General features: G+C 34.2%; 1 long non-coding RNA gene across 1 annotated transcript; it reads right to left on the minus strand.

Annotated features, from left to right (window-relative positions):
- Positions 1-5,619: 5,619 nt before the first annotated feature.
- Positions 5,620-19,084, minus strand: LOC149784221 (uncharacterized). The gene is made up of 3 exons (XR_016414114.1): positions 19,074-19,084; positions 15,838-15,987; positions 5,620-6,918 (listed from the first exon to the last, which is right to left on the minus strand). It is a non-coding gene; the product is annotated as an uncharacterized LOC149784221 (long non-coding RNA).
- Positions 19,085-22,039: the final 2,955 nt, after the last annotated feature.

Genomic DNA, 22,039 nt, shown 5'->3' on the forward strand with positions numbered 1-22,039 from the left:
TAGATAGATAGATAGATAGATAGATAGATAGATAGATATTTAAATATTTAAATAAATGGAAATACGAAATAAATAAAGAAATAAATACAAGCTAAATCAGGGAATAGGTAATGCAAGATGCAGGCTTGATCTGTAAAAATTGGACGGACCAGCCTCCTTTGTCCTATTGAACTGCACATAAATACCGTTATTTATGTTATATTTTAAATTCATTCATTATCGAATGACATGCGTGAATTATTGATAATCATTGCCTAATTTACATAGTTGTTTTCAATATCACGCAAGGCAATGAATTTGGTGCATATTTTGAATTGTCTTACATGTGTTCCAGGAGTAACCTTTATACTAAAAATTGAAAATATTCTGAATCGAATATGTTGAACATTCACGTTCAGTCCTTGTTGTATTAATGTAGTATTCATCTACACTGACAATTTACAGTATTATTAGCAACAGTCTGACATGAAGAAAGTTTACTTTCAGCGATCAATCATACATCGTTATGTATCAGAGCTCGGAGAAGATAAGATACAAAGACTGAACATTTTGTGTTTCGTTGTCTGGTCATTCAATCATACAGTTGCCCAAGGTCACCAATGTTGTCAAGACTGTCCCTTTGTTGATACACCATCTTACCATATGGAAGGTTTGCAAAACATTATGAAAGGACGTAAATATTTTCATAACTACACTGTTGCAAACGTGCATTAGAAACTATAATTGTATGTGCCACATACGATTCCCACAGTGCATACTAATGAAATGAATTTGATGAGCATGCTGTTCAGACGACAAAACGCTGATTGTATAAAATCTATGTGTGGCAATCACTGAGTCATGTTACTATACTTTCGCCCAGCATTCCCTGTTTTCATGGTAGCCTTACTTTACTCTTTATTATGGAGATTTTACCAAAATAAATCTTTAGTACAGACGTTGATGGAAATTGAGCCGTTGGTACTCTTCGTTCAAAAGCAGTTTGCTGACATTCATTATTGTGTGAAGTAGCTGCAGATTTATATATATATATATATATATATATATATATATATATATATATATATATATATATATATATATATATATTGGCCTATTCCTCTTACGTGACAATGCATTAATACAGCTTCACATTGAAAGTATTGTTAATATTGGGTATGCTCAGCGACGAAAGTCAATACATTGACATATCCAACTTCTACATTAGTCTATTTCCTTTCTTAATATGGGATGTCTTTTTCCTATCTGAATCTGTAATGTTACATATCAAGCAGACATCGAACTAGTTCATCCATCTAACCTTACTTCAGAATGGTACAGGTCTTGTTCTGGGCTAACATTATCTGCCTTCGACCAACTAAATATGATATGCTTGTTTATTCACTAGGATGATGATGAAGTCAAATTGAATATTACGTAATCAAATTGACGGATACTACATACTATGACATAAACGGTTAAATCAAACTGAACCTTTACAATTTCATATAAGCTGTGAATTTTGTCTTCAAAGAGTCTCTAAGGGTCTACTTTTATATTGAACGAACCTCAGCTTCTTTTGGTGATGGTGCTGTTAAGACCGAGCTTATTAAAAAATTTCCGTTTATTCCTTACTATTTTGCATTTGTCTCTACTGAGCCGTCCTTTCTCTAACATGTTTTAGCTAAAAAAAAAGGCTCAAGATTTGAAATCGTCATATTTAATTTATATTGTCTCCTTTACTTTTGTCCGTGATCGAGGTTACATATTTTGGCTGCTTACTTTAGTGATTGATGCTAACGTCCAGTATCACAATCCAATCAACTATAATTTTTAGCTAAGCTGAACATGTAATACAGTGGTGTTGAACAGGCAATTACCTACACAATTTACTTAAAAGAGACACCCAATGATATTATAAAAGTGTTACTATTAAGTGTATCGCTCAACATTCGTTTTCAAATATTGTCTCAGACGAAAAGCGGAATTGATATAGTATGAAAGATTTCTTATTATTAATGAATAATTATGACGCAATATAATTTTTCTACAGGTAGCTAAAGATGAAAAGTCATTAAAATGATTCTTTCTTAAATGGTCGTAAGATCGACAAACACAAACAAAATAGCATTCATCTTCTACCAAATATACATTCTTTTCTTTCCGGCGTAAGTCACATATTTTAACTACTTGTCTGAATCCTATTATGCTTATATGCAACTACTTACAGCAGATTATATTAGTACCTTAATTAAACCAAAATCTTTCAAATAAATATGATATTGAATATATATATGTATGTATGTATGTATGTATGTATACATCCTCTAATTCAGTTTTATACATGCTAACATGCTAAAATGCTAAAATATACACCTGTAAGCTTTACCATGCCGAATCCGCAGTTCTTTGAGAGAGTGTTGAGAGCAAATGTTTTTCCTCTACAACACATTGATTTAGCCAGCCACACCTACGTCTTTAACTTTCGTAGGCCAATCTTCACGGCTGGCTTCATTTAATCTTTCCAACATTAAATAACATTGAAATGAATAGCGAGTTGACGATATCCATTCAACATTCAGCTCGCATTTATAATGTCGTAATAACTTTGAGGTACAATGTAGTTATGTTCATCACATAATCGCATTTATGGAAATTTTATGAAGCACCTATGGACATATTTTATGTTTAAGTTATTTAGTTTACGAACAAGATCAAAGTATATGAAAATTGATAAAGGATTATTAGTCATTTTATATTCTGATAACAGCTTTTCAAACACACATCGTATCACAAGTAAGTTATATTTACACACAATTACTCTTTAATTCACCCTGAATATGTGAGATTATTTTCAGGTGTAACTCAAAACCGATGGGACACAATGACCACGTGACATTGATGAACGTTGCTGGTGAAGATGCGGGACTAAAGAGTAGAACCGCGAATCAGGAAAACAAGTTACCACACTATGAAAATGCAGCAGTGGCACTAAATAAAATGATACAGATGACAGGACACAAAAACTTTCATGAATTGTTTTCGTATCAATATTTGGTTGTTTTTCTTTCGCTACATAACATTCGATTCTCTTTAGCAAGCTAAGTTTTGTTCATTGCTGAAGGGCGCGTACAAAGTAGCATACAATATGTATATTACTGCGCTTTGGTCAAGTGTTATTAAAAAATTTAACACATAAAAATATGACATAAAACCATATAATTGTATCGATTGAATTGTATTATTCCTTTAATATAACTAAATAATTAATATGATTGTTTTTAAATATGTAATTAAAAGATTATCGACCGAGTATTGAGAGATATTGGACCCTCGTTCATGTAGCTCATGAAACCCTCGCAAGCTCGAGATTCCTTTAGCAAATGCACTTTGGACCTATACGTATAGCCAACCAACTCGTGCATCCATCTACCGGCATGCATGCGCTATGTATATATGTATGAATATATGTATGTATGTATGCTTGTATTTATTGTATGTACGTATCAGTTTATCTTTTCAGGAAAACATTGACATATCCATGCGTATAATTGTACATATGCAAAGATATGTTCGATTTATTTGGATGTTAATCTGAACTTTATATCATCAAATATTACACTACTACCTAATGATGTCACTGAAATCTGAAAATAATAATTGTGGAATATTTAAAAAACACGTACGCATTATATATATATATATATATATATATATATATATATATATATATATATATATATATATATATATATATATTGCAAATTGTACAATTTCAAATGAGTATCAAAGGAGGCATATTTTTAATACAAAATGTACTCAAATCAAGCAATTTTAACTTTTTTATATTGCAACCAAGTTCAATAAGGGACTGCAAAGTGTACTTATTTAATTGATATTAATCCTATTTGAAAACATACATAACTCTTAAGCATCTGACAGCTTCATTCTTCACTTATGCTAAATATATCAAGGTTTTATCGGTACGCGATATCAATATTGGTCATAATGATATCGATCGGAGGTTTAGTACCCCTGGATATTAGAGTCCCTTGCCATTATTTGACAAATCTTTATTATAATAATTGTGAGTGGCCTTAAAAGACCTTAAACGAATGTTGTTTATGTGGTATTTCAATTAGCTATATAATAAATGGATTGCTTTCTGTCTAGGATGATTTAACCAAGTGGAATTTTATCAAAGATTATCTAACTTCCCGATGCTCAGTATTTACAAGTGTGACTGGTGGTGCATGAAATGTAAACGGTGTGAGAGAAACTGTATCAGCGAAATGTGTAGGTCAGCTTTATATTTGAATGTAATATTTGATGCAGAACTTACCAATGGGGAATGTATCGATATAGTTCCTATTTTACAGGTATAACTGTTTTGCCAATCAACTGTTGTGGCACAGTGGTGTCTTAGGGAAAACGTTACGGACAAGTAGACAAATATGGATATTTAGTTAATTTTATTTTTTCATGTTGCGTCCAACTTCAACTGACTTTGTCACTTTGTTAGCTATGAAGTTTGTTATGGAATTCTTAAAAGAAGGGTTCGTTTTCACATATTTCTGGCTTGCGTGTTAGACTAAACAATACTCTAATTCCGACTGTACATTTTTTCTCTATGGAATCATTTTGAATACTTGCCTCAAACAATATTTGGGTAAAGAGATTTTCCACTTTTCGCAACTCTAAAAATTAAGGCGCTGCAGATGAGGATCGGGATGGGAGATTGATACTTTTAATGTGATGTAATTTAAAAAATGCAACTAAGCATGATTAAAACTGCTGGAAATGAAACCATGTGAGGACACATTTAAGTCAAACAAGCAAACAAATGTGATTTCTAAACAGGATGAGCGAGATACAAATATCTTTTATTTCATTCTATCCAAAAATATTATGTCATATATATATATATATGTATATATGTATGCAATATGTATGCATGTATTATGCATATATGTATGCATGCACGAATATATATATATATATATATATATATATATATATATATATATATATATATATGCATGTATACATATGCATGTATACATATGTATGTATATATATGAATGTATGTATGTGTGTATATATATATATATATGTATATATAAATATGTATATATGTATGTGTGTATATATATATATATATATATATATATATATATATATATATATATACACACACAAAATCAAAAATATGTTCTGATGAGAAAAGGAAGGTTTAATGCACGGTATGTTTCTGATTTATTATTACTGTTAATATATAAAATGGAGCAATTACATATGATGCTTCTGACAAATATCATGCAACTTGTCACATCATTTCACCATTCACATACTATTTGCAACAGGCACAAATTTCATTCTGAGGAACTCTAGAACGAATTAATGCTCTTAATATAGTTACGGGTGAGGTTACAGATACATGATTGCTTAATACTTCTTGAAATGTTTTCAAAATTAAAATTAATTATTGCGGCTGTATTATGCATATCAATATTTTTGTATAATAATATATTTTGTCACGCTTACGTGTAATTTCCGTCCATTTGCTACAACTCGTAAACCTGTTTCCTTCTGTTTTCTATTCAGTTTGATTGTATGTCATCACTGGCCAAGAAAATCCACGTCGACATGCTTTTATTTCACGTAACGAAAACACTTATGTTACTGTTATTAATTTTATTGCTGAAACTTTAAATAATAAACAATAACTTGCAGTAATATTTGAAATATCATGTAGCAACAACAATTTAACTTAAAAACTGCTTTAATGGTTTCATATAGACCTGATAAAAACAATCCCACATCTCAGATGCAGCGGAAACTGGGTAAAACCCAGCAGATTCCAATAAAGCAGGAGAAAATTAACTACAACATCAGTATCTTAACTAAATTCACACATAACATTGTAACATATGATATTATGCAACTTAACTACTTTCATCGGCGTAACGAAGGAATTAAAATAAAATTGAAACAATCTCATGCAATCAGCGACCTAATGGAAAGTTGTTTACTTATTCTGTACCTTCAGGAAAGTACACGAAAATATAGCAGATTCCGTGGATTGGAAACTTGCTTGAAACATTTTGCAGGGTTCATTTATATTTTTACCAAGTTCCATTATCAGGAAACGTATTTGTTTTCAGGACTTGTTAGTTCAGATTGCATTCAGACTTAATATGAATAATCAGGCAGGTGAATAATGACCATATTTGGTAGAGTTATATAAATTATATATTTGCTATGCAATACCTACAAACAGACATACATTTTCATTGAGGTGCTGATCTAAGCTTATTTGAAACTGAAAAATATTGTATTTCCGTTGTAAACGACACTATTTAGAACGCAAGTTGCGTGCAATTTAATTAAATTCCATGCATTGCTATAAACTTGCTCATCTTAAAAAGGCATGATCACAGTAACACAAAAGTGATACTTATCAATGCAGTATGGTGTTAGACTTCAGGAGTAGTAATATCTAGAATTGTACACAAGGACTAATAAGAATTCACACTAAGTTCCCAAAATGCTGGATCCAATGACTAAAATGCATGTGAAATAATCGTGTCATTTTCTTTACTACATAACTTTACGATTTGTAGATTTATTTGGCACTGCCCTATTATGTCAAGAGTCATAAAAGTGATTTCAAAAGGAAGAAATGTTGATGGTCAAAAACCTTGTCCTTTGAACAAAGAAAATATACATCTCTTTCTGATTCTTCAATCCCTTAGGGATGAATCTTATATTTGGATATAGTTTAATCAGACTTGCAAGCCAAGAACATGCCACCTGCTACCACTGCAAGCACTCCCGATAACAAAGCAAGTGCAAATCCTATATGTAACGTGGCCCCTTTATCACTTAGGCCTCCTGTCTTGGCTCCAAACACGATGACTCCTAAAATCAAAAAGGTTCCTGAAACATATGTGAAAATATATTACGGTTACTACAATAGCTGTATACAATTGAATATGACAACAGACGATATTAATTCAAATATATACCCGTCATAGAAAAAGCAGCAATATGAGATACAGATTACACATTCACATATTCGTACCCATAGTATGTTGAGAAATGAATCTTAATTGGCGTATTCAACGTAAATTGGTGGAAACACACGTATGAAATTAATAAGTACTGTAAATTTCGTGGAACTAAGTGACATCACTTGAAATTATATGTAGAGCTGATAATTTGGTAATTGCTTTCATGTTTCCAATGTGCTTAAACGATAGCAAATATCCACATTTCACTCAGTTAAATATTGTACACGCGATAACGTGGACGCCAAACGTATCGGGAAAATGAGATAACAATACTAATCATGTGAGTTCAAAGATTTCAAAAAATCGAGATGATTTGTTTTGTTTAGTTTCTTTGAATGAAATTTAGCTTTTGGTTCGGTCTTTCGCAGGACAAATCTTTTTAAACGACTCAACATGTTCACCCATATTATGGCAAAGGCACGTTTATCTCTTTGCGTATCCAAAAATAATGAGTTGTAACAATACGATCGTATCCTACAGAAAGTATTCCATCTCTACACTAACATAGACATTACATTTTTACATAATATTTACATTTATCTTTCAAGCAATGGAAATAATATTTACTGTTAGAATTTGATTGGGTGGCCCGGAATGACCGAGTGATCTAAAGTGTTCTCCATTACGGCTCACTGCCATATCACCTCTGTCTGCGTGGGTTCAAGTCTCAGATTCGGCCAATGTGGGTATGTGAGAAAGCCTGCCAGTAGCTTCTCGTGGGCCGGTGGTTCTTTCCGGGGGTTGTCCCGGGTTCTTCATCCACCATTAATACTGGCCGCCATGTATAGCCTATTGTGTGCTGAAATATGGCGTAAAACCCTACAACAACAACAACAGCTTGATTTATTTTCTCTTATGTTCCATTAGGATATATTACATTGTATGACATGATTTGAACTTGATAAAGTAGAACTGATTGAAGTTATTTTGACATCCTACATCAGGGTTCTACATTAGTCAAATACATATTTGTATTTAATTAAAATATATGCCGAGGTTGAGGACTATGTTGTAACCATACGTAATGGTACTGAATTAAAATAATGTACTCGTTTAATTTGTCCATGGTTTTAATATATGAACATAATTTCTAAAAAAAAAATGGATTCAAGAAAGAATCTTTCATTTCCATCTACTCTGATTCATTTTGAGGAGAAAAAATATACTTGTATCACCTGGAACTTGACATGGATTCTTTCATCGTACAAGCAAGAGGGGAGGTTTAAGAAAGAACTGGGCTCTTAACAGGCTAAAAATGCCTCAACTGAGAATTTGTTTTGTTGTAAAGATGGAAGATTAAATGTCGGAGTATAAATGCAACCGAGAGCACTTTGAATGGTGCATATATATATATATATATATATATATATATATATATATATATATATATATGTAAGATTGCATATTTGGCTATGAGAGTTAATTTGGAGCCCATTGCATTGCATGCACTGATGATTAGATCGTCTGAGCACAAAACATGGAGTTGGTTATATTTTATCATCGAATATTTAAAATATATGGGTATAAAACTAAGCTGGACGCTGATTGTAATGCACACAATGAGTATTAAAGCTCACTGTATAAGTCATCTGATAGCTCATTGTATTATATACATCAAAGACTAAATATATGGGTATAAAACTCGCCTGGGAACGCGTTATATTGTAACGAACGAAGATTAAATATCCAGGTAAGACGAAGCTGTGAACTATTGTGTACACGACATATTAAATATATGCGTATAGAGGGCAACCGAGAGCTCGTCAAAACTGAAGATCAGACATTTTTATATGAAAGACATCCGAGACCTCCATGCATTGTAGACATGGGAGATTCTGAATTAAACTTGTATACATGTCGAATGCAATGTCCGAATATAAAAGTCAAGCTAGTGATCGCTATATTGATAACAGTGGAGACTATATAATGAAAGATCATTGATTAAAATCTAACCGAGGAATGGCACATGAGAAATCATTGAATCAATCTAAAATCAAAATTATTAAATTATTGTTTTCACATTTGGTTTATCTCGCGACATGATACAAGGCGTGTTATTTTTAAATACATGACGAGAACACGAAGGATGATGTAATTGTGCCTGTTGTTAAGAATGAATCATGGCGCGTTTCATTGGTACATTGGTTCGTGGTCTCTTAGCGGGATATGTATGGAACGTTTAGTCTCGAACTTGAAAGAGCAAAATTAATAAGACAGTTGTTCTTACAAAACTAGCGAAAGTGTGAAATCACCGATATGGCTAATGGCGCCCATACATGCCCACTTGTGCTTCATTTTCGGATTTTTTGGGGTTGTATTTTATGGACAGATAAATGGATAACATGCAGCTTTGATGCGATTCTTTAAAGTCAAAATTCCTGTTTACACGTGATCGTATGTACGTCAAGGGATATGATGTATACAAATACACATATGGATAACTGTTATCTATTACTACCGCCAATCAATTTACTAGTATTTATTTAGTTTATTGTTAAACAAAATGGAAAATCGTCTTTGCTCAGCTTGTTACATGCTGCACAGTTTGCGAAACTGCGCAGCTGTACAGCAACATTAACTGCACCTATAACGGCACAGGATCAAGTCTCAACATTATATGGACATGACCGATCACTTTACCGTTACCGTTATTCACATTCGTCATATATCAAGATCTGAAACAAAGCAACACCGGTTCGATTGCATAGTGCTTTTTCGCAACTATCTGCTTCCTCCTTTCTTCATAAAAAGAAAACTTGCTTAGCACGACAAACATTCTGGTGTTGTTTGCCAATTCAAACGCAAAGTCTTTTCTTAAATGGATTATATAGAGGTAAAGGTTGTACTATGGTCAGTGTAACGTTATGATCAAGTACGGCGTGCGAAGATTTGGCAACAGTTCTAAACCAGCGCGAGATCGCAAAATGGACCTATGCCTTTCCGCACAGCACTGATCTCTTTGCAGCCACGAAATAACTTACATTCATTTATTATTTGCAAATCCGGACCAGCGAGGTGTTTTCTCGCCCGGGAAATAAATATTTAGGACATTAAACCTGTAATATATGTTTTGCATCGAATATTAAATATATGGGTGTAAAACTCGGCTAGAAGCCAATTTCAAAATACGCACAGAAGGTTAAATATCAGATTGAAAACCAGCTGAGCTCATTGAATTTTATATATCGAAGATTAAATATATGGGTATAAAACTCACCTGGGAGCCCATTATATTGTAACGATCAAGATTCAATGTATATGCAAGACGTAGTTGTGAACTTCTAATGTATACATGGACGACTAAATATTTGGGTATATAGGTCAACCGAGAAGCCAAAGCAAATAATGTTCTTTAATGTTTGATATACTATGCTACGGTATGATCATCGTATCATAGAAATTTTAGATTAAACATCTGGATATGAAAGAAATCTATCGAGAACTCCAGGCATATTAGACATGGCGGATTCTTGATTAAACTTGTATACATGAGATACAATGTCCAAGTATAAAAGTCCAGCGAGGACTCAATATATTGAAAACATTGGAGATTGTATAATGAAAGAAGATTGACTGAAATCAAACCAACGAATGACACGTGAAAAAACTTTAAATCAATTCAAATTATGCAATTATCATTTTCACATTTGGTTTCCTATCTCTTTGCTCAATATGGCATGTTATTTTCAACTAATTGATTAAAACAGGAAGGAGATTCACTTGTGCATGTCGTAAGGAGTGTGAATACTGGATCATTTCATTGTTCATTGTCTGTTAGTGGGACATGTCTGGAACGTTTAGTTTCCAAGTTAAGATAGTAAAATTAAACAGTTTGTGCACAACGAGTGCAATTATGAAATAACGTATCGATAGGAGTAATCGCTCCCATAAATTCCCACTTTCGGAAAAAATTTCCATGGACAGATAAATGTATAACATACAGCTTTTTTATAGGACTAAATTACTGTCTACATGTGATCGTATGTACGTCAAGGGACATGATCTATACAAGTACACATCTAGATAACTGTGGTATCAGTTTATTGCCGCCGATTTACGAGTAATTATTTAACTTATTGTTAAGCAAAATGGAAACTCAGATTTTCTCAGCTCGCTACACACGAAGCAGTTTGCGAAATTGCCCTGCTGTAGAGCAACATTAGCTGCACCTACAACAGCACAGTGCCACCACTCGATCTTGCCTTGTTATGAGAGATATCTTTATCCTTCTGCACGCGAATCGTATCTGGATCTGAAACAGCGCATGATCGGTTACATTGCATAGTGCAATTTCGCAACTATCAGTTTTCTCCTTTTTCCATATAAAAGAATAATTGCTTAACGCGAGATGCATTCTGATGATGTCCGCCGATTCAAACGTGAAACCATTTCGAAACAGACTATAAAGACGTAAAGCTCGTATTATGGTCAAGTGCAACGTTATGATCGTCTATATGAGCATTCGGTGTCATTTCCTAACTAGCACGTGATCGCAAAATGAACGTATGACGTTCCGCACAGCTCTGTTAATAATAATAATAATAATAATGCGGACTTTGTATAGCGCCTAATCTTTAGAAGCTCTAAGCACTTTACAAAATTAGACAACACCTATAAGATAAAAAAACATGATATGATTACAAAAACAAAACACCATGCAATTAGAAAACATTAAAAAAAAAAACATGCTGAGAATATTTAAGGTAGGAAACATTACTAGGTCTTCAAGTTTGTTCTTGCAGTCGAAATAAGTGAGTTTTGAGAACCCTCTTGAATGTGATTAATGTGTCTAAGTTCAGTGGGCAATTCATTCAACGTTGCTGGGAGCTGGTATGCAAAAGAACGCTGTCCATATAATAATAATAATAATAATAATAATGAGGACTTTGTATAGCGCCTAATCTTTACAAGCCCTAAGCGCTTTACAACATTAGACAACACCTATAAGATAAAAAAACACATTATTACAAACACAAACACCATGAAATTACAAAAACATTAAAAATTAAACATGCTGAGAATATGTCAGGTAGGAAACATTATTAGGTCTTTAAGTTTGTTCTTACATTCGAAATAAGTGAGTTTTGAGAACCCTCTTGAATGTGATTAATGTGTCTAAGTTCAGTGGGCAATTCATTCAACGTTGCTGGGAGCTGGTATGCAAAAGAACGCTGTCCATATAATAATAATAATAATAATAATAATGAGGACTTTGTATAGCGCCTAATCTTTACAAGCCCTAAGCGCTTTACAACATTAGACAACACCTATAAGATAAAAAAACACATTATTACAAACACAAACACCATGAAATTACAAAAACATTAAAAATTAAACATGCTGAGAATATGTCAGGTAGGAAACATTATTAGGTCTTTAAGTTTGTTCTTACATTCGAAATAAGTGAGTTTTGAGAACCCTCTTGAATGTGATTACTGTGTCTAAGTTCAGTGGGCAATTCATTCCACGTTGCTGGGCCCTGGTATGCTAAAGAACACTGTCCATATGACTTTTGTTTTCATTGTGGGAATAATGAGTATACGATTGACAGAAGAGGAGCGTAAGCATCTTGCTGCTGTGTACACATGCGTGAGGTCGGATAGGTATGTTGGACTAGAGTCCGACAGTGAAACGTAGCACAGAGAACAAATTTTGTGTTTGATTCAGGATCGAATGGATAGCCAGTGTAGGGTACAGAACAGCGGGGAGGTGTGCTCTGATCGTGGTACTCTAAGTTTGCTCCGAGCAGCTGTGTTTTGAACTTTTTGAAGTTTCTGGAGCAGATATTGAGATGAACAAGACATAATTGAGTTACAATAGTCCAGTCTTGAAAGTACTGATGAACACACAAGTGTTTTAGTGACATCAACTGAAAGATATTTGCGAACTGAGCTGATGCGTCTCAGTTCAAGATATGCAGCCCTGCATATGTTCAAGACATGTTGGTGCAATGTGAGAGTAATGTTCAGAGTAACACTTAGGTTTCGTACTGATTGTGTGAATTTCATGTTGGTGTTGCTGATATTTATTGTTTGAGGTAAATGATGTGAATGAGAAAGTATTTGTGTTGTGATCAGAATGGCCTCAGTTTTATCATCATTCGTCTGCAGCTTGTTGCAGGTCTTCCATGATTTCACATCAGAAATGTACCTCTCTACACCTTGGATGGTAGCATCAACTTCAGCTGGGTGGCTAGATTTGTATATTCGGGTGTCATCAACGTACAATTGGTGAGACACTTGATGATCTATGACACTTTAGAGCGAATGAGTGTACACAATGAAGAGAACAGGTCCAAGAATAGACCCCTGTGGCACACCATAACATAGATCAACTGGGCTGGAGTGTATTCCATTTGCAGATACAATTTGTGTCCTGTTGACCAAGTAGGACTTGAACCACAGTAAGGCTGTGTCATGAATGTCAAATACATGCTTAAGACGGTGAGGTGAAGTAATATATAATGGTATATTGTGTCAAATGCTGCAAACAAATCAAGGAGGGTGAGGACTTATCGTTCCGCTATCCAACGCAGAGAAAATGTCATTAACTACTTTTAAAAGAGTAGTTTCAGTACTGTGGCAAGGGCGATTATGTAGAGAGTACATTGCTAAAAATACTGAATTTAAATGACATACAAGATGGAATAGAACAACCTTTTCTAAGCTTTTATTATGTGAATGGGAGATTAGAAACTGGGCGGTAGTTCTTTAAATCATTGTGGTCTAGTGTTGGTTTCTTCAGCAAAGGCTTTACATTGGCAGTTTTGAAAAATGATGGGAATTCTCCAGATGAGAGGAGAGAGATATTAATAACATCAGTTAGTGAAGGCAAAACTGGATCTAAGCACTCAAGCAACAGCGATATTGGAATTGGATCAAGTTCACATGACTTTGGTGCAGTCATCATCAGGATTGAACGTAAGAAATCCATAGAGACAGGTTCAAATACAGCTAATGGTTGCCGCTCAAATTCTGTATCGCAACTGTATGGTGACGACGAGTCAATTGAAATTGGGGTGTCAAGCTTATCTCTAATGATTTGTACTTTGTCACGGAAGACATCTGCAAACATGTCCGGAAGGTAGACTGGAGAGAAGGTAGATGGAAGTGGTGTAAATTTGTTCCTTGACATTAGCTTGTTAGTAATCTCGAAGAGCTCTTTGCAGCTGGAACTTTCCATGATCTTAGTAGTGTAGTGGGCTGATTTCGCTTCATGGACTATACTTGTGACATTCTTCTTAGCGGCTTCATAGATTTGCTTATGAATAGCGAGTCTGGTGGAAAGCTGCAGCCTCCAAAGAACCCATTTATTTAATGTTTACAACTCTTGACCAGTGAGGTGTTTGTTTACCAGGGAAACATTTGTTTGGACGTTCAATCTGTACGATATGTTTGAAATCTGGTATTATATGGTGAGTGGTATTAAAAACCATACGCTTCACTTATTTGACAATTTAGTATAGGTGTATTCGTGAGAGATATGTAAAACAGATAGCTGTTCAATATATTGTGCCTAATACTTACAAGCATCAACTCCAAAAAATATCACGTGAAATTTGCATGCACGATCTGCTGTCAAATCAAATAGAGGAAAAACTTAAAAACCACACGTATGTGTGGGCCTAGCATAGAGAAAATCGGTAGAAGCCGAAACAAATAATGTTTAATGTGTGATATAATATGCTATACATTTGTTTAGTTTTGTATGTTCATAGTAAAAAGACCGACACTTAGTGTTTAAATATTATGGTTCTATGTTGCATTCAGCCTTTAAGAAGACTCAGTATTTTCAAAGTATTAAATACTTTCTTTTGCGGACTCGCACATGGATTAAACTTTGCCTATTGTAGGCATGTTGTGCAAATTTCCTTAGTTTCGAAAATAATCAACCAGTACAAATTACGTATAAACCTGGACATTTTATTTTAACAATGAAGTTTGACTCGCTTTTTCTTTCCAGAAATAGAGGTATTTGCAGACAAATCAAAGAAGACTAATTTCAATTTGGCTGATTTTGGAAAGTAAAAGTTGTACAACATACACCAATTACCATTATTCATGGTAAATTCAGTCTAAGATTAGGAGATGGGTGGAATAGATTAACGAATTATCCAATATGATCAACAATGCCAATTAAAGACCTGTATGGGTTGTCGTTCTCCTTTTTGGAGCAAAAGTGTTTGTTTAGAAGTCAATGCTTGCATTTACTTGCTGATATCAAGCTGAAATTGATGTTTATTACTGAACGCAACTTTTAATAATCCTGTGGATTTTCAGAAGTAAAGCAAGGATGGTTGTGTACTTTGTTGTTGCTTAGCAAAGAAATACACCATTGAGATAAGTACGTTGTTCAAATTATGAGCCTACGCTGAATACATAACGTCACTCAACTACAATCGAACTGATTAGAACGGATAAAGTGAGAGACAGGAATGAAATATATCCTGCCTTTTAGTTCGACTGCTTGACGACTTATAACCTGTATTGTGAAGAAAACAAATCAGACTTACCTTTATTTCTTATTTTGACTATTGACGACACTACTGGATGTTATAAAGACCGTCTTGAATGCAAACACAGAAAACACTAACGACTATCACCTTAAATCAAACTATACACCATCATCCCATCATTAGATTTATACACGCACAAGGAAATATTTGAATTGACTGTTAAATTGATCGGTAAAGTGTAGACAGTAGTAAATCCTATGTACAAGCACTTCATGAACTATGCGTTTCAGCAATGCATTACGATCACCTTTACTAGATGAATAGGTTTACCAGCTGCAACAGCTATTCCTCCTGCAATTCCCAGGAAAGCTGGATTATCTAACATTGCGCATAACTTGAGAAATCCGATTATTCCGGCAATCACCACAAGTAGTAGTCCGATGATCTCCAAAGCTCTTGTTGCATCTATGTAATGGGGCCCTAGTAAAGCAGACAAGATGGTAAGATTAGATAGATAGATCTACATACACAGAGCTATATATATATATATATATATATATATATATATATATATATATATATATATATATATATATATATATATATATATAGATAGATAGATAGATAGATAGATAGATAGATAGATAGATAGATAGATAGATAGATATAGATCTAAATAATCTATATCTATATCCATCTATTTATCTATCTATCTATCTATCTATATATATATATATATATATATATATATATATATATATATATATATATATATATATGCAGGTATGTATAGCTCACTCTCGGCAAGGCAAACGTGCCTGATATCAAATTTGTATGTCCCCATACTGAACGCCTCGCTCAAAATGCTCTAAATGGCGTTTGTATTAAATTGGTCAAAATATATATCAGCGAAACAGAACTTCTGTATGTTTTCGAAAAGGTTCAGTGTTTCGCTTCTTCGTAATAGTCTTGTAACTAAAATGTATGCAATGCACAGAGCGCATGCACTTGTGTTTCAATTGGGCACTCTGGCCCAGTACGATTGCAAATGACGGATTTTCATTGTCCATTTCGGATGTGTTTTTTTTTTTTTTTTTTTTTTTTTAAATGAATCTAATCTAAACATGTTGTGGCGACACGATTCGTCCCTTTGCAAACAGTGGTTCCGATAAACCCATTATAGAGCACCGTGCACCTTTAAATTTCCAATCCCCAATAGTTATTTTTATAACGAGGCGATCCATACACTAATCCCTGGCTAATTATCAATCCCAGCATCATATGTTTCCAATCAGACGCAGATAATGTTATTTTTGTTATTATTATTGCCAAATCTGGTATGGGGTTCCAATAAATTCAGCATAACGGTTATGAACTTAACACAAGAGAGTGGGGGTGTTTTGTCAAATACGGGGAAGGTGTCTTGTCAAATACCGGGGGGGGGGGGAGTTTTGTTGAATACGCATTATTTAGCAGTTCTTCTCAGTTAAAGATTATACAGCCGAATTCATGAACCGGGTATGCACAGGATTTTATGGCCAATATGTCTGATCTTTGTTTCCTTGGAGCTTTTGTAGTGGGGGAAAATGAATCATTTGTTCTAGCCACCACGAGTCGACAAAATGTAACACGCCGCTTATGACTCACATTTGAATTTCTGCTCCTTCTAATGCACTCTTTCGTATCATCATTGTTTATATCCTAGATAAAATATTCAGTCGTGACTGGACTTAATGCACTCAAATTGAGCACGTTTCTTAACAGCAAAATAATATATCTACTTTCGCAAACTAAAGGTCGCGAAACCGAAATGATTATAATTTAGCTTCATCATTTATATGTATTTATCTTAATTTTTTTTTTTTACATTTTATAGGTCACGTCTTTCTTTCAAATTGCGAAGAAGAGTATGTTCGAAACAATAAAAGCTAATTACTTGCAACACTGTCAAATCTTTTCAAGCATCCCATTTCTGCTAACAATTATTCTTAAAAGCCAGGGGTACTTACTTGACCGGTGTCAAACCAAGGAGTGATTCCCGCTGGAAGTCGCAAGTTTACCCCAAAATTCCCAAAAATTCCATACAACTTCAGTTGTAAATTACAAAGCCCGACGGGTCCTATATATACATAAATTTTAATATAATCAATCCAAGACAACTGATCTCACAACCTGCCAAATATATATCAACCCCACATTTGCATGGTTTCTCTTCGTTAGGTTTCCGCACTACCAGTAGTTCACGCCATAGAAATTATACAATTATACAACTATCTCAAAACAAGGGGGACTTTATCTACACCACATTAGGGCAGTCAATTTATGATTTCCAGGCACCTTTCGCCAGTAAAACTGCATCACATTAGCCGCCGTGGCTATATTAACGGTATCGTTCCGTTTTAACCTATATACTAGTGGACCATGGAATCATGGAAGCTCACTGACGTTTGCTCCTAGTAACTGGCTAATTATTTCAGGCTAAGAAATATTTTCATTGCAACGAATTCAAATAATGGGAGACGTAATAAAATATTTCTTTAAAAAATTCTTTATCATGGGGTGATATAACCAAATGCGTATACTCCAAATTATATATATATGTACGTGTGTGTGTGTAGACGTATATAGCTATATATATGTGTGATTTAGATTTGTAACATATCTTTAACAATGTTTCAGTCATATCGCTACAATGTCCCACCCAGTCACATTAGTCTGCCGACTAGTCCTAACACTAACCTCTTATTGCTGAGCGGCAGGTGTGGCAGCTATTAGTACCATTATTGTATGTCCTTGGTATGGTTCTGCTAGGGTTCGAACCTGCGACCTTCCGCATTAGAGGCGGACAATTTAACCACAAGGCCACCGGAGCGGTCTGATATAGATATGTATATAGATATGCACATATATACACATATGCACATCATATATATATAGATATATATATATATATATATACACACATACATATGCACAAACACACACATACATACACACACACACACACATATATATATATATATATATATATATATATATATATATATATATATATATATATATACACATATACATACAGACATATACATACACATATATACACACACATTACATACACACACATTGCATCCACATATATACACACACACATTACATTCACATATATACACACATATACACACACTATATATACATATATACACACACACTATATATACATATATACACACACACTATATATACACACACTGTATATACATATATACACACACACTAATATATATATATATATATATATATATATATATATATATATATATATATATATATATATATATATATATATTGAAAAGAAGGTGTTAATTTGATTTGATAATTTATAACAACCTTTGCACGTGTTTAAACTTCTTTACAATACTCAATTCAGAGCCGGACCATTCTCGAGTTATCACGAATAATTAAATCTGTATTTCATTGAAAAAAAAGACAAATTTTAGGATATTTTCTAGATAGATATACAGGTAATCATATTTAGTGACTTAATTTTGGTCCTTTATAATTCTCACCTTTACCCGTTACAATTACCACCGGTTCATTTTCCCACATTCAGTAAATGGCAGGTAATCCATAATCGTGGTATAATCTGACATCCAGGTTCATCATGTTAATTTTAAAAGAATTCATCTGAAACTTGGAACCAATATAAGATATATGAAATAGAGAAAGGAAAAATTAAAGTTCTCTCACCTTTCAGGTGCATGATGGGAAAGCTAGGTGATGCTGCATCATGCACCTGAAAGGTGAGAGAACTTTAATTTTTCCTTTCTCTATTTCATATATCTTATATTGGTTCAAGTTTCAGATGAATTCTTTTAAAATTAACATGATGAACCTGGATGGGGTCTGATTAAACAAACGAATATGATATGAATGAGGAAAAAAAAAACCGCTGGTTTTTATGTATGACTAAATATATAAAAATTCTACAACAAACCAGTACGCATGAATTGCAACGGTGGATTTTTAACAATGAAACACACTGGGTTTAATAGCCAATATAACGAAAATGGTACGGTTCTTAACTGTGACGTATTGTAAGGAGAAGTTTAAAAGGAACAGCAAACAATATCAAATAAATTTAAATCAAACAAAATATAAGCATAACCAAATCAATCAATCATTCAAATGATGTGTGAATTTCAAGACATTAATATGTTTTCGTTCAAATAGTGAAAAAGGATTCAGTTAAACAATGGAAAGTTCACTCAATTTGTGGTCGCTTTCTCATATAATGATAATTCTCCACTCAAATTGTGAAACCTGATTTCATCCAGACAGTGCCAAGTTTCCACTCAAATTGTAATACCTGGTTTCATACAGACAGTGCCAAGTTTCCACTCAAATTGTAATACCTGGTTTCATACTGACAGTGCCAAGTTTCCACTCAAATTTTAATACCTTGTTTCATACAAACAATGACAAGTTTCTACTCAGATAGTTGGCAATGACGATCTTTACTCAAATAATGATGTTCCAAAATATAATGATAATGACGATTTTCAAATAAATAATGATAACGATTGTCACAAATAACTTACGGTTATCGCACAAATAGCATTATTTCCGCACAAAGAACGATGACGGTATTAACACTTACACGATGGTTTTCGCATAAACAACAATGGCGGGTCTTGCCCAAATAGCGTTAATGATGTTAGCACACGTACACAATGACGGTTTTCGCTCAAACTACGATACGGATTAATAGCAATAATGTCGGTTGTTGGGCTCGAACATCGATAATGATCAATAACCCAATGGTGCAAGATAACTTATGTCATCAAGTTGAAAACCACAAGGTATTTTCAGACTCACCGCTGTCAGATTGTAAAGGAGCCACAATGAATTGTCCGCCCTTCCCAGCAGGACGTCATTTCAACTTTTTTCAGGATGGCAAAACTTGATTCGGGGGTGGGGGGACAAAACTCGACGGCTCGTTAATTTTCGTATATAGGCAACAGCAATGTTACAGCACATGCAAATTGGGGGAGTGAAATCCCCAACTGCCCCACCCAGCAAATGATTTTCCTGCCACCCAGCCTACCAATGCATCCCTAGGATCAATTTGTTCCCTGCAGATATGTTGGTCCGGAGCCTTCGTCCCTCAAGACGAGATAACCATTATCTTCATCCGAGCCAACGTCACCGCCTACAGCATCACACCAGGTATACACCAAGTCACACAGAACTAGTACTGAATAATACAAACCAGCACCATAGCTAAAAAATACTCCAATACATAGTTCCAATAGCTAACAATACAGACAATACAAACAGCTCTACAGTCGCCCAACACACATGCAGCTAACACGTACAGTCTAGGGCTTTCAAAACACCATCACACAGAAAACAGCTAAGACGCCTCAGCAACAAAGACGGACATCAACAGCGTTACAGCTGTCACACTGCCCAAAACAGGCAGATCAACAGACTGGGTTGACTAACACATCGTCACTGCTCAGTCAAACAATGGGTGGCCGAAACGACTAAAAACAATGCCTAAAGCCGTATAATACATGCTACACGTTTGTGTATAAATGCAGTGACGTATTGCATGCCTACGCGTAAGTGGAATCAGCTATTTCACGGTAAATTATTTCATCGAACAATGTACAAGATTATCACAATGGTAGGTTTCGTATGCTAATCTGCATCTGACAGAATATTGAAGAGCTTGAAGTAACATTATCTCATTCCTTAATACATGCAACATTAAAGTGGATACAAGCCTTATGTTCAATTATTCACTGGCACACTTGAAAAACGACTACAAAAAATAGAACATTGCATTTAGAAAATTCGAATCTATCACAAATGCACAAAAACGGTAAGAACATTAAAACCCAAAACCATTATATTTTATAATGCAGATAAAAAAAAATACAATTTTATAATGCACGTACCTTTACAGCTGGAGATGTTTTGCCGTAAATAATCCGCTCAATGACAATACATTTGGTAATGTGAAGTTGGAATCTGTCAAGTGCCTATGTGTACATTGGCTAATTTGCATTGCAGTACACGGCCTGTGCGTTCAAGATATATTGGATATTTGTAAGCACTTTGCTCGTGCAGCATGAAGTGAACCAAAATCACTGCAACGAAATAATGTACGATATAAATATACATAAACAACCCTCTGGTAACGCTGTACACAGAAACGAAGCCCAAGTACATTTTATTCCAAATACACGTAAACAAAAATATACACTATTCCCTGGCAAACCATGGTAATCGTTCTGGACCTACCAAGCGCGAAACTGCAAACTGGTCTGTCAAATTTATTTTTACATTCGTGAAACCAGGCAGTACAGATGTTTAAAATATCTGAAAATATTTGGTTCAGTCTAGACTAACAAACAATTCGTCATGTCTTAACATTCTCATTTTCCTTTACCACAGAAGTGTAGGAATAATATTACAAAATCGAGGAGACTCATTGTATGCAAATAATTGGCAAAACATATCTGGT

The sequence above is a fragment of the Sinohyriopsis cumingii genome, chromosome 14 (genome assembly GCF_028554795.1).
Source record: "Sinohyriopsis cumingii isolate HCF-2022 chromosome 14, ASM2855479v2, whole genome shotgun sequence".
In the NCBI taxonomy this organism is placed as follows: Eukaryota; Metazoa; Mollusca; class Bivalvia; order Unionida; family Unionidae; genus Sinohyriopsis; species Sinohyriopsis cumingii.